At 40.5% G+C, this 12,865-nt stretch overlaps 1 long non-coding RNA gene across 1 annotated transcript in view; it reads left to right on the top strand.

The window, feature by feature from the left end:
• LOC140613203 (uncharacterized) overlaps positions 1–12,528 on the top strand; it is a 30,849-nt gene extending 18,321 nt beyond the window's left edge. The window contains exons 2-5 of the long non-coding RNA XR_012014386.1: positions 9,509–9,634; positions 11,906–12,047; positions 12,181–12,214; positions 12,387–12,528. This is a non-coding gene — a long non-coding RNA (uncharacterized lncRNA). The remainder of the gene's footprint in view (positions 1–9,508; positions 9,635–11,905; positions 12,048–12,180; positions 12,215–12,386) is intronic.
• Positions 12,529–12,865: the final 337 nt, after the last annotated feature.

The following is a 12,865-nucleotide window of genomic DNA, read 5'->3' as shown; positions in this document are numbered from 1 at the left end:
CTTGAATCATTAACACACTGTTCAGCCGTTACTTGATACCTACATTTTTGTGTGTTGAGATATATAAATTTTAAGTTCTAAGCTCATTGAAGTTACAGATCATGTCGTGGGTAGTCTTCCTTGTGTCTGGCAATTACTGGACTCGTGCTTGCCCCCTTGAACCCCCATCTCCTGAAAGTGCCTCAAGTTCTCATTGTTCTGCAGATCCATGTATTTCACTGGGGTCCACCAGGAAGTCTACTCGTCACCTCTCCATTCTCGTCATAAATGTGTTCCAGTTCTCTGAGCCTCCTCACCATCTTGGAAGTCTGGGGAAAGCCCTTCTACCGTAGGGTGGTGCTTCTATCCTAGGGTCTTTCCACGTAATATTACCTCTGTCTCAGTGTTCTCCCTTCCTCCTTCTCTCATTATTGCACCTTTTCCCATCAAGTTAGTATCTATTCATTCTTCAGATGCTTCTTTAATGCCCTCACCTCCACCTCATCAACCTTTCTCCCCTCCACTCCTAAGTACAGTTCTTTGAAATTAGCAGAGAATTATCTTTATTTCATTGAAGGTACTTTTCAATATTTATAATTAAACTTTTATTAATGCACTTACTTGATTAATGCCATTCTCTTGACTAAGCTAGAAACTCCTGTAGGGGAAGAACTCTTTCTGCTCATCACTGCATCTTCAGCATCTAACACAAAAATTTAGCACGCATGAGGGCTGCAGTAGATACTTCTCAGTTCATTAATGCTGAGCAAGTATTTGTTTTTCAGTGATTAAGGCCTTGGTTATTATTAGAAGATTCAGTAAAGTCTTCTAGAACAAGGATTGGGTATAGGGTTTCATGACAGGATATAAGGAGTTTCGGGTTGAACGTGTTCTGTGAATAGCTCTGGCTGGAATGCCTTAGACAGGCATCTGAAGGACAGGAATCAGAGTAGAGGTCACTGCCTGGTAGGTCATTCTTGTCTAGTCTGTGCATAAGCAGCCGTGGCAGGATAAGCTGACATGAATCAGGATAGCAAACTAGGAGTAGGATTGTGGAGTTCTTGGGGGTTAAGCAGAAGGGAAATCTGGATGATAGGCAAGAGAGCTGGAATTCCTTTTATTTGACACATTTATTTATTACAGAAGTATGATGTGCCAGACACTATACTAAACACCACGGATCTATACACAAACAATCGTTCCTTTTCTAGAGTCCTGGGAGGTGTGGGGTATAATTAATCATAATGTGTTGTGGAAAGGACTATGAAAGGAATGCTGTAAGAAAACAAATTGGTGGATTTTATAAGAAGGCCTTTTGGAGAAAATGACACCTGAGCTGATCCTTGAGGAATGAGCAGGAGAAGGCCATGAGTAGTAGACACGGAAGGAGACGGTATAAGTAATGAGCATCCGTGGGAAAGTGAAAGGACTGGGGAGTGCTCGGGATATTTGAGGTACTAAAAATCTATTATGGATGCCTAGAGTGTGGGGGGCAAATTTGGAGTGTTGGGTTTAATAAGCAATAAGGACATGAACTTGATTGGAGTGAGATTTGAAAAGCCACCGGGAAGGGGAATGATCAGACACATTCGTGATCCAGTCTGTGCTTAGTAGGTGACTTTGCCCTTAGAGTAGGAAAGAGGAGCTGGACTGGTTTCAGGAAGATCATTTAGGAAATGTGAGTTTATGAAAGCAATACATAGTCACAATAGGAAGGTGACTTGTTAAATGCATAGATCTAAGAGGAAGTGGAGGCTCAGATGGGAAGGAGGGTGATTGAGAGGCTCATCCCAAGAGGTCCAGAAAATGAGAAAAGATCACTTGAGCTCGAAGGTGGAGCAAATAGCTGAGTCAGCATGATCTCCTTTCTTTGTTTCTCATTGCCTTGCTCCGTCTTTAGTGGACTCTTTCTTAATCTATGAAAAGAGCACAATGTCTCCTGGTGCAGAGTAAGAATTGGGTAAAGTCAGTTTATCAGTATTGATAATTAACATAGTGCCTAAAACCCTGCTGATACAATACTTGACCATAACACGTAAAATACAGTGTCATAAAAAGAACTCTAGGTATGTATATCGAAACAACCCTCAGATATCATCTAATTTCCTTTTTATTCATAAAATATATGCTTGGAAGATCTGAAAATTTGAGCTTAACAAGGAAGATTCACAGACATGCAGAAACCCACAAATAGTTCTCAGGGAGTCAGATTCCCTGAATATCATTCTTAAACCTCTTAGGGAATCTGAGATCTGAGGTTGAGAACTCTTGATGAAATCCAATCCCTTTATTTTATGGAAAAAGGAACTGAAGCTCAAAGAAGTTAAAGTCCAACTCCAAAGCCACATAGTACTTGGAAATTCAAGACTGGAACCCAGGGTTCAAAATACTACTGATATAGAAAAGATATTAGGGTTTGGAGCCAATGGCCAGGAAAGAATTCCTGAGACATTTTTGGTGCAAGAAGGTGGTTTTATTAAAGCACAGGGACAGGACCAGTGGGCAGAAAGCTGCACAAGGCTCATGAGGTGTGGCCCATTGTATACTTTCAAGTTGGTGGAGGCGTGGGGTGATGTATGTCTCTGAGGAATTTGGAAGCAAGATTGCCAAGACCTTGAAGGGCCAAGCTACTGTTGAGGAAAGGTCATTTATGACTGTCTTAGTCATGAGATACTTCGGATGTATACGGGTGGGTTGTATGCTTGGGGGATGATTGCCAACATGTTTCCTGAGAGCTAGAGGGAGTTTCCAAAAGAATTTGTATACATTAAAGTAGACTTAAAATATCCTGGGGGGGTCAGGCTCAGGTTGCCTTTTGCCCTTAGCAAAGTATAACATCGAGGCAGCTGAGGCCCTCGAGGAATGCCCCTCTGCCTGTTTCAGGAACTTGTCAGTGGGCTGTAAGTAGTAGGAAATTTGATAATTTTTCTTTGCCTTTGTTTCTCACATCACTATTCTCCCAAATTCTTGATAAATTCTAATGAAGCTTAACATCTTATTAAGCTAAAGGCAATCTCTAGTTCAGGTCACCTTTTGTGAGGGAAGATAACACAACATCCTCAGGTAGAGATTATACAAAATAAACAAAAACATCTCCTGCTGTCTTCAAGTTATCCCCCCCCTCCCTTTGAAAGTCCTGTATTTCTTCACCCCAGAGCATGGATTTAAACTCAATTTACTCATCATTGTGCTCTCAAGTGGACTTCCATCTTGCCCTCCTTTTGCCTTTAAAAGACATGGATCTCTTTACCTAAAGCATCAGAGAGGAAGATTGCAGAAGGCTCCCCAGATGTCCCATTTTAGATCTAACACCCTTCAAAATTGTGAATGTATCACTGTACTCTCAGAGAGATGTGTGTCTGATGACCCAATATGCTGTGTAGTTTTTATACTTATGTTGTTCTTTTCAGGCTCATCTTGGATGGCTAAAACTTAGATCAAGGTTTGGTTTGTTTGTTTGGTTTTTAAGGTTTCTGAAGTAATGAGGACTGGGAAAGATTACATATTTCATAGAGTTCGTAAATGATTTCACTTACTGCCTATTCAGGTGTTTAGTAATTTTTTACTCATTATATCTGCAACATCTGAAAAATGTAGCAAAACAAAGGTCTTGCAAGTGTATCATGATTTTCAAAATGCCATTTTTTATTTGCTAAACATAGCTTATTCATAGCGTTGAGTAGACATATTTTCCTTTGCTATGGTAATTGATTTCTAGAGAACTTTGACCTGCGGTTTCATCCTCAGGAAGTGTTTATTGTGTGTGCCTGCAATGTAAACAGCCCTGTGCCACACAAAGGACACGTGCTTGTTTCTGCAGCAACGAATGCGCAGCATTTAAGGGCAGACTGGCATTCAAATAGTGCAAATACAAATACGTAAAAAAAAATGTGGTGGATTTAATCTTGGGTCCACAAAGGGGAAATAGCCTATATATTGCCATGGTGAGACAAGATGTATATTTTTAGCGTCTTAGAAGCCATTATTGAATTGAGAGAAGCCCCACTACCCTTGCCTTCTCCCTTCCTTCCTTCCTTCTTCACCCCCAACACCCCCATGGATGCTAACTTGTCAACTTCATGGCGTAGAAGGTAGTGTTACCTTGAAGAACAGGTTATGTTTGAAGGAAAGACAACAGAAAGGGGAAGAACTGAGAGTGGTGCAAAGATCAACATCCTCATCAGTCTGGCTGACCAATAGCCACCAAGGAGACATGTGGGAAAGAAGGAAAGACAAGTTTTCAGCTCTGGGTTGTGAGGAGGGTTGGCTGTGAACAAAGTGACAAATGTCTAGTTTGTAGTGTGCTTTCTCTCTGCCAGGAAGGAATGGATTCAGATTTTTGTGGTGCTTGAAGCTTATATGATTTAGGGGTTTCTAAGAATAAGAATACAAAACAGTAAATACATAAGTAAGTAAAAAACTAAATATTTATTTGAAATTAGAAAAAATTACAACAAACTGTAAACATATAAAAGCAACAAATATCATAAAGATACAAATTTAGGGGAAAAAACATAAATGAGTATTTATTACCTTCCAGGCAAACCATTATAATCCTTTTTTAAGTTATATATTTTTGGCTGCATATTTTTGATCACCTATTTGGTTGAAGTGATTTTGCAATATTATTTTCTATAAAGAGAATAGCAAAGTAATTCTTTCCTCAAGAATATTTTTCCTCTAAAATTTGTCTTTTCAGTTGTACAAATTGTTATGAATTTAGGATTGTTGCCAAACTTGGCAAAACCTCTATCACGTTTCATTTAGAAATAAGGTATTACAGATGTGCTCAGTGTTTGTGATACTGCTACAAGTTTGTACAACCACGGGAATTCTGATAAATTTTGTTCATCCCAATTCCCATGAAAAAAGAAAGAAAATGTCTGAGGTATTTATAATTATATGCACTTTGCATTTTCTAGAATATTTTCACAAGCTAGAACTTCTATTTTGAATTGGTATCCAAGAGAATTAAATCTTCCACTTCCAGTTCACACATTTGATGATTGGTGGAACTTCCCTGTGTTTTGGTAGAACCTTGATTTCTTTTTTTAATTATCTGTTAGCATCCAGTACTGAGAGCTGACCCTGCACCTTGGTGTCATGACCACAGCTGATTTGGCACCATGGGAGTTAGGACTCCTTTTAGAAGCCATTCCTGGACTGTGACAGGTAGCAAATAATTATATATCAGGTGACTACAAATCATATAATAGAGCCAATAAACTTGAACCAAATATATCCCAATATTGCCTTCCCTTAGAGGATCCAAATAAGGGACACTTTGTCACAAGGGAAGGCCTCATGCAAGGGGTAGAGTTTGTACAGGAAAGAGACAGTGCCCTTAATGGAGGCATGATTAAAACATTTAAGTTGAAAATTTTACAAAAATATAGATCTGTGTGAACATATTATTAAGCTTACTAGGCCTATTGGACAGGCCCTAGAGCTCAAGCTTTATTAGCTTCTTGAGCAAGCTGCCTCTGATGACAGACATTCTAAAGTACCATATATTGGGGTGCCTCAGTGGGCTAGACATCTCACTCTTGATTTTGGCTCAGATCTTGATCTTGGGGTCATGAGTTCAAGCCCTGCGTTGGGCTCCATGCTGGGCATGAAGCCTGTTTGAGATTCTCTGTCTTTCCTTCTGCCCCTCTCCCCCTTTAAAAAAAAAAATAAAAAATAGAGTATCAGATCTTCCAGCATCCCTATGTGCCAGGGTTCAGAGCTTAAACCAATTTGTTCTCTCTCTCTCCTCTTTTTTTTTTTTTTTTGGAGGAGTAGTGGTGGTGGACCTGTTTATTCCCTCCCTTGATTGCAGCTCAGTCTCTGGTCTTAAGTATAATCTGTATTCATACGAAGCCCAATTTCTTTTCTCCTTTCTCTGGAGCTTCAGGATCCCACGTAAGTGTCTTCTCAGTATCTCCTGGGTGACTTGCATCACTTGGATAATGAAGAGGCCACTCAAACTCAACATCATCACAACTGAACTCTGGATCTTGTTTTCTAAACCTTCTCCACCCATAGACTTCTCAGTTAGTGGCAACTTTATCTTTGTAGTTGTTCACCCCAAGAATATAAGACTCATCCTGTCTATTAGAGAATCCTGACCTTTCAAAACATGTACAGAATTTGGTCACGTTTTACAGGTTTTACAGCTACTACCTTGCGCATGTCCATCACCATCTTTCACCTGGATTGTATCAGAAGCCTCAAAGGCCTCTCTGCTGCTGCTTTGCTCCCCTGTGGTGGATTTTAACACAGCAGCTTTTTTGTTTTTCTCAAGTTTTATTTAAGTTTCATTTAGTTAACATGCACTGTAACATCAGTTTTAGGTGTAGAAACTACTGGTTCACGACAAGTGTACTCCTTGATATTCATCACGCATTTAACGCATCCCCCACCCACCTCTCTTCCAGGAACCCTCAGTTTGTTCTCTATAGTTAAGAGTCTGTTTTCTAGTTTGCCTCTCTCTTTTTTCCTCCTGTATTCATCTGTTTTGTTTCTGAAGTTTCACATATGAGTGAAACATATGGTACTTGTCTTTCTCTGACTGACTTACTCCACTTAGCATACTGCACTCGAGCTCCATCCATGTCATTGCAAACATCAAGATTTCATTTTTTATGGCTGAGTGATATTCCATTATACACACAAATACATACATGCACATACACACACCACATCTTCTTTATCCATTCATCAGTTTATGGACATTTGGGCTGTTTCCATAGTTTGGCTGTTGTGGACATTGCTGCTGTAAACATCAGGGTGCATGTTTCCCTTCAAATCCGTATTTTTTAATCATTTGGGAAAATACCTAGTAGTGCAATTGCTGGGTCATAAGGTAGTTCTATTTCTTAACTTTTTGCAGAACCTCCATACTTTTTCCAGAGTGGCTGGAAGAGTTTGCATTCCCACCAGCAGCACAGGAGAGTTCATTTTTCTCCACATCCTCGCCAACACCTGTTATTTCTTGTGTTGGTAATTTTAGCCATTCTGAGAGGTGTGAGGTATTATCTTACTGTAGTTTTGATTTGTATTTCCCTGATGATGAGCGATGTTGAACATCTTTCCATGTGTCAGCCATCCGGATGCCTTCTTTTTTTTTTTTTTTTAAGAGATCTGATTTATTTATTCATGATAGACACACAGAGAGAGAGAGAGAGAGTCAGAGACACAGGCGGAGGGAGAAGCAGGCTCCATACCAGGAGCCTGACACGGGACTCGATCCCTGGTCTCCAGGATCACATCCTGGGCCAAAGGCAGGCGCTAAACCGCTGAGCCATCCAGGGATCCCCCCCGGATGCCTTTTTTAGAAAAATGTCTCTTCATGTCGTCTACCCATCTTATAAACTAGATTATTTGTTTATTGGGTCTTGAGTTTTATAAGTCCTTAATATATTTTGGATACTAACCTTTTATCCAGAGCACCCTTTAAAATGTAAATCAGACCTTGTCATTCCTTTGTTCAGCCCAATTAAATCTAAGAGACCGGGCGGCCTGGGTGGTTCAGCGGTTTAGCACCGCCTTCAGCCCAGAGCATGATCCTGGAGACCTGGGATTGAGTCCCAGGTCAGGCTCCCTGCATAGAGCCTACTTCTCCCTCTGCCTGTGTCTCTACCTCTCTCTCCCTGTGTCTCTCATGAATAAATAAAAATAAAATATTTAAAAAATAAAAATAAAAAATAAATCCAAGAGACCAAAGGTTATAAAATGGCCTAGAAGGTTCTCATGACCTGTCCTTACACTGTCGGACCTCAAACCCTCTTCTTCTTCCAGTGCACCATCACACTTGCTTCTAAGAGGCTTAGAAGCAAGGGTCTCAGGGTATTTATGGAAGGTACTTACTTGGGTAATTTCCTTCCCTCAAAGTATTTCCCCAAATGTTACCTCCTCATGAGGCTGCCCTACCTACCATGTTCAATGCTACCTTTGCCCCTCCAGCTACCTGGTGTTCCCCATCCCTTTTACCATGCTCTGCTGCTTCTGCATTACCATAGTACTAATCATTGGCTCACAATCATATGTTTCCATATCAGTTGGGTTGATATGTTCACTGTCTTGCCCTTCTGCCAGGATGTAAACAACAAAAAGACAGCAATCTTTGTGTTATCGAATGGTATGTTAAGCCTAGAAATTCATCTGATTCTCAACAGATAAATATACCCTGTGAAATAGGTACAGCCATTTTTGTAGATCCAACCCCCCCAAAAAAAACCACAACAAATTTAAAAAGAGAAAACATAAAAAGGTCAATGAGATCACAAAAGTAGTAGAGATGGATTTCAATCCTGATAGCCTCCACTGTCTGCACCCTTAACCAGTCTTGCCTCCTAGTGTATGGAGGGGAAGGGCTGGCAAGGGAGTGGAGAACTGATACGGCCTTGGACTGATTGCTGGGTTGCTCTTCCCTGTTCACACTAGGTTATCAACCTCTGAATTAAGCCCAACTCTCAAAGATAAATATTCCAGGATTAAAACTTTTTTTTCAAAAAGTAAGCCATGTACATAGGTGGAGTATAGTTATGACTTAATTGTTTTCCCAAGGAAATAGTGATATTCTCCTCTTTTGAGTCATATTTGTCTTCTGTTTGGCCCCATTGCCTGACTCAAATATCTTCACCAGAAGACATGTCCGTGATACACGGGGCTATCATTCTATGCTAATGAGAGACTTGAAAACCACGATATTCCCAAACACATTATTACAACAGCACATTGTTTTGGAGGTCAAGATAATTTGCATAATGTAAGAATTACCTGAACTCAGGTGGAAAAACTGCTGCTGAGGAATGTCAAGTACAAGTAGAGAGATGGCTTAGACCATCTGGGCTTTAGAAGCTATTTGTGGTTTTCATGTTTATTTGGGAAGTAAATTAGAATCAATGAAGATTATAACAATCCTTTACCATAACTTCATCATTTCAGTGGGAAATATAGATTAATGGAGAGGAATTTGCTCGTGTGAAGTGGGGCTGAGATTTTTTAACCAATCATTCTGATAACCCACAAAACATTTGGACTCTTACAGAAGCTTTATATCCATGTGTCTTTTTTTCCTTCACCCGAGTCCTCTAGCACCCTAAAATTACCCTTCAAGAACCTACCCTGGAGCCTGTTACTCCTCTATTTAAAATCCTTCCATACACACTTCACCTACTGTAGCAAGTACACTTTTCTGTGTGGCAACCAGTCATTCAATCTGGGTGGACTCATCCTTTCTTCTGTCTCCCGTTGTTACTTTCTATTCCCCATAGCAGTGCATTCTCCAAACACTCTAATGCGTTGCCACCTCTCTGTGCTTTAGGGTCCTGCTGAAATTCACTTTCCTCTCTCTACCTCTTTCTAGCCGAACTACACCCAACTTTTTTTTTTTTTTTTACACCCAACTTTTGAGAACTAGCTCAAATGTTACCATTTCTGGAAGGACTTCATAGACAAATCTCAATCCCTGCAAACTGGCAAACACATCTGTACATACTCCCATGCTGTGTAAATAATAGTCTTCTCTTCTTTTTTTCCACAGGGTTTGTTCATATTTCAAGAACAGTGGTTCTACCTGTAATGTGGTGACTTCTCTTTGTTGTACCATGATTTGGAGAGTTTCCAAAACTCTCCAGGAACCGAATAATCCTCTTTGGTGCTTGTGGAGGTGAGTGAACAGGTTTCCATGTGTCTAATCTCAGAATGCAGATTGTTATTAGCATGGTTGACTTGGAGGAACACAGTTCTGGTGACAGAAAATGTGAATGGGATGTTTTAACATATGTCCACTCAGTTCAACAAACATTTATGGAGTCTGGTTTCTGCCAAGCACTGTGCTAGCACGGTGAATTAGCATGGTAAGCACTCAGATTCTGGCACTTGTCCTCTTGGGGCTTTAGTGCACTGAAAACGATTGTGCTTCAGTGGAGCTTTGCTGATCGCATCCGTTCTGGGGCTACATGACTAGTTCTCAAGCTACAAAAGGTAAGGATTTGTGTTTTATTCACTTTTGTATTGTTAACCTTAAAAGTAAAAACTGCCAGTTATTTTACCAGCAAAGGATGGATTTATTCAGGAACAAAAGAGAATGTACTTTTGGACAATCTGCGGCAAGACCATAGCAAGTCTGGGCAACAAAGGAGAAGTACACTTTTTTGAGGAGTAAAACGGGTAAGGTAGGAATACTGTCGTGAACTGGAAGTCCACTGGAGTAAACTGGGAGTTCAAAGTATGGTGACTTCTTGCTGGGTGAGCTGGCGTTTGGGAGAATAAGGACAGAGTCTCTTCCTCCAGCTGAGTAGTAGTATCCACGTGCAAGTTCTCGTAAGGTCGCATCCTGTTGGGTCTCCAACTGACTATGAGTGAGCATGAGAGCTCCCTCTGCTGAAACCTCCCAACTCTATTTAATGACATTTTCTGTTATTGATTTTTATAGCATTAATAAACCATTGGTAGAAGGGTAAAGACTTGTTTCGCACACAGAGGTGTTCAGTATACACATAACTGGTGAAAGAAGAAAGGAGGGAAACAGGAAGAAAAGGGGAAAGAAAGAGTGAGAAAGAGGAAGAGAATGATGTCTCTTGGTTATTAAATCAAACTAAAGCTTCTGATTCTAACTGTAGATCAACTTTATGATCTTCTTCTGTTCTTTAAAAAAAAAAAAAAGATGCTACTGCAAACTCTTGGAACACTGACATGAAATCTAGTAATAAGGGGAAAGAAGGAAATAAAACAAAATAACCCCAAATCCCTGGCAAACAGCCTAAGCATGATTAGACCATTAGAGAGGAGTGTTCCCTGATGATGTGACCCCTCAACCTGTCTTCTCCACATTGGTCTTTTTTCTTAAGTGACTTTCAAAACCTCTTCTCTTGGGGTTTGCATGCTTAGGAAGCATTGAGGATTAGATAGATGAAAACCGAACACATTTAACAGTACCATAATTATCTCCTTCCTTTTTTTTCATTCCTATGGGGCTCTAGAAGAGTCATTACCCTCATTCAATGCAGTGCAGTGCATGTGGAGTAGTGTCTGCCTTGCACCATGAAAATCCCTCTGCAGTTTGCAGCAACGAGGGATGGAGGATGGAAAGCAAGATTAAAAGAAGCTTGCAGGATTGATTGAGACAACAACTGCAACAACAAAACCCTCAAGTCTCTGTCAATCAGTAGATGAGGAATAGCAAGGTGGGGCTGATTCGGAAGGATGAGAGCAATGCAGGAAGCTGGGGCTGTGCCCCCCTCATTAGAGACTCAATCACCAGCGTTTCAGTGGAGAAAGCTTACCCCTCCAGTGCATGCCTCCACAGCAGAAGGGAAACTAGCATTTTCCTTACCCTCCTTGTACTTCTTTGCCTGTCAGCTAAGAACCTGGGAAGGGGGAAGATTATTGAAGATTGAGGCACTTTCTTCCACGTTCTTTGTTATTCTGTTCTGTCTCAATCATCTCAATATTCAAAAAGTAGATTTAGAGGAAGCCTGGCATAAAGAAAAGAACAGCCAAGCTGCTGTGGGCTGTTAAATTTGTTATCGCCTAACACTTTTCTCCCCCTTCTCTATTTATTATCTATTTTCAGAGCCCCGGAGTAAAGAGATTGTCTAAACCCCATTCATTGGCAGTCATTCAAAAACCCTTCATCTTGTAGCATGACTAGGGGAAAACCAAGAATGAGTTCTTAGAAAAATTTCCTAGGATTCAGTAATGATATCAGAAGGTGAATGTTCTTTATTGGGGTGACAAATACAAGTAATGAGAATGATGGTTCGATGATGAGAGCATAAACAGTTCCCTGACTGCAAATCCCGGGGTTTCTCATTCCTGTGATCTTGTTCTAGTGCCCATGGCAAGAGATCTCCAAAGACCCAAAGCATGTACCTGCCCCTCCAGGGGAGCAGTTTTTGTTTCCTTGTCCAGACTCAGTCTTCTTCTATGTCTCCAGTGACAGGATTTGCAGCCCTTCCTCCAGTGGCTTAAGGCATTTCTTCTGTAGGAAAGTGTTCAGGAGAGGTTCTGCTCTGCTCTAGCAGTGAGCCTTCTCCCTTTCCATCCACTACTTCAACCTGCCTCCTGCATACCCTAAGGTACGTGGAGAAGGGACCTGTGAGTGGGTGCACATTTTCCTTGGGTCTGTGGCTACCGGGGTATTATACTCTCATACTATCCCACATTCAGCCTTTAGCAATTTATTCAAACTTTTGGATTGTTTCTCTTTAGGGGTGTGTACAGGGTCCAGGATCATCAATTCCAGGTAAGCGCATGTGTGCATCCTTCCTCTCCTTACTGGGTGATGTTTGCCTTGAATTGCGCTCTAGCAGCAGTTTTCTGATAGAATAAAGGCAATTGTCAATTTGCAGATTGTCTACGTGTGTGTGTGTGTATTCTCTTGTTGTTTTGGTAAATAAGACTCTTGTTCTTTTCAGCTTTCTGTGTCCTACATGGAAGGCAGAAGTCAACTGATGTGTTTACTGAACTCTGTTTCAAGGTTGTATTTTAAAGTTGTGCTTTCAAATTTCAATTCATCCAGAGGTATTGATTGCTGAGGGTGTTCTCTCGCCTGGAAGCTACGGTAAAGGAACTAGAAATGTATAAACTGAAGATAAAGTATTTAAGGGGAGAGCGCTTCCTATCTTTTGAAGGTAGCCATTTAGGACCAAGATTAGACTTAGTAGGTGTTATTCCATAGATGTGAAGTAATGAGTGGAGATTTCAGGGAAGCAGATTTCTTTTCAATGCAAAGGGCAAATATCCTCAAAAAGAGAGCAGTTAAAGCTGGGTAGATTTTTTGTTTGTTTGTTTGTTTTTGAGGTCATGACCTCCTCTGACAGTGTAAATAACAGAGTTTGAGCTTACATGAAAATTTATCAGGATATTTATAAAAATAGTTCTAGCATTCATTTAG

The sequence above is a fragment of the Canis lupus genome, chromosome 1, assembly GCF_048164855.1.
Source record: "Canis lupus baileyi chromosome 1, mCanLup2.hap1, whole genome shotgun sequence".
In the NCBI taxonomy this organism is placed as follows: Eukaryota; Metazoa; Chordata; class Mammalia; order Carnivora; family Canidae; genus Canis; species Canis lupus.
The sequence above is the reverse complement of the archived record's forward strand: the minus strand, read 5'-3'. Positions and strand labels throughout refer to the sequence as shown.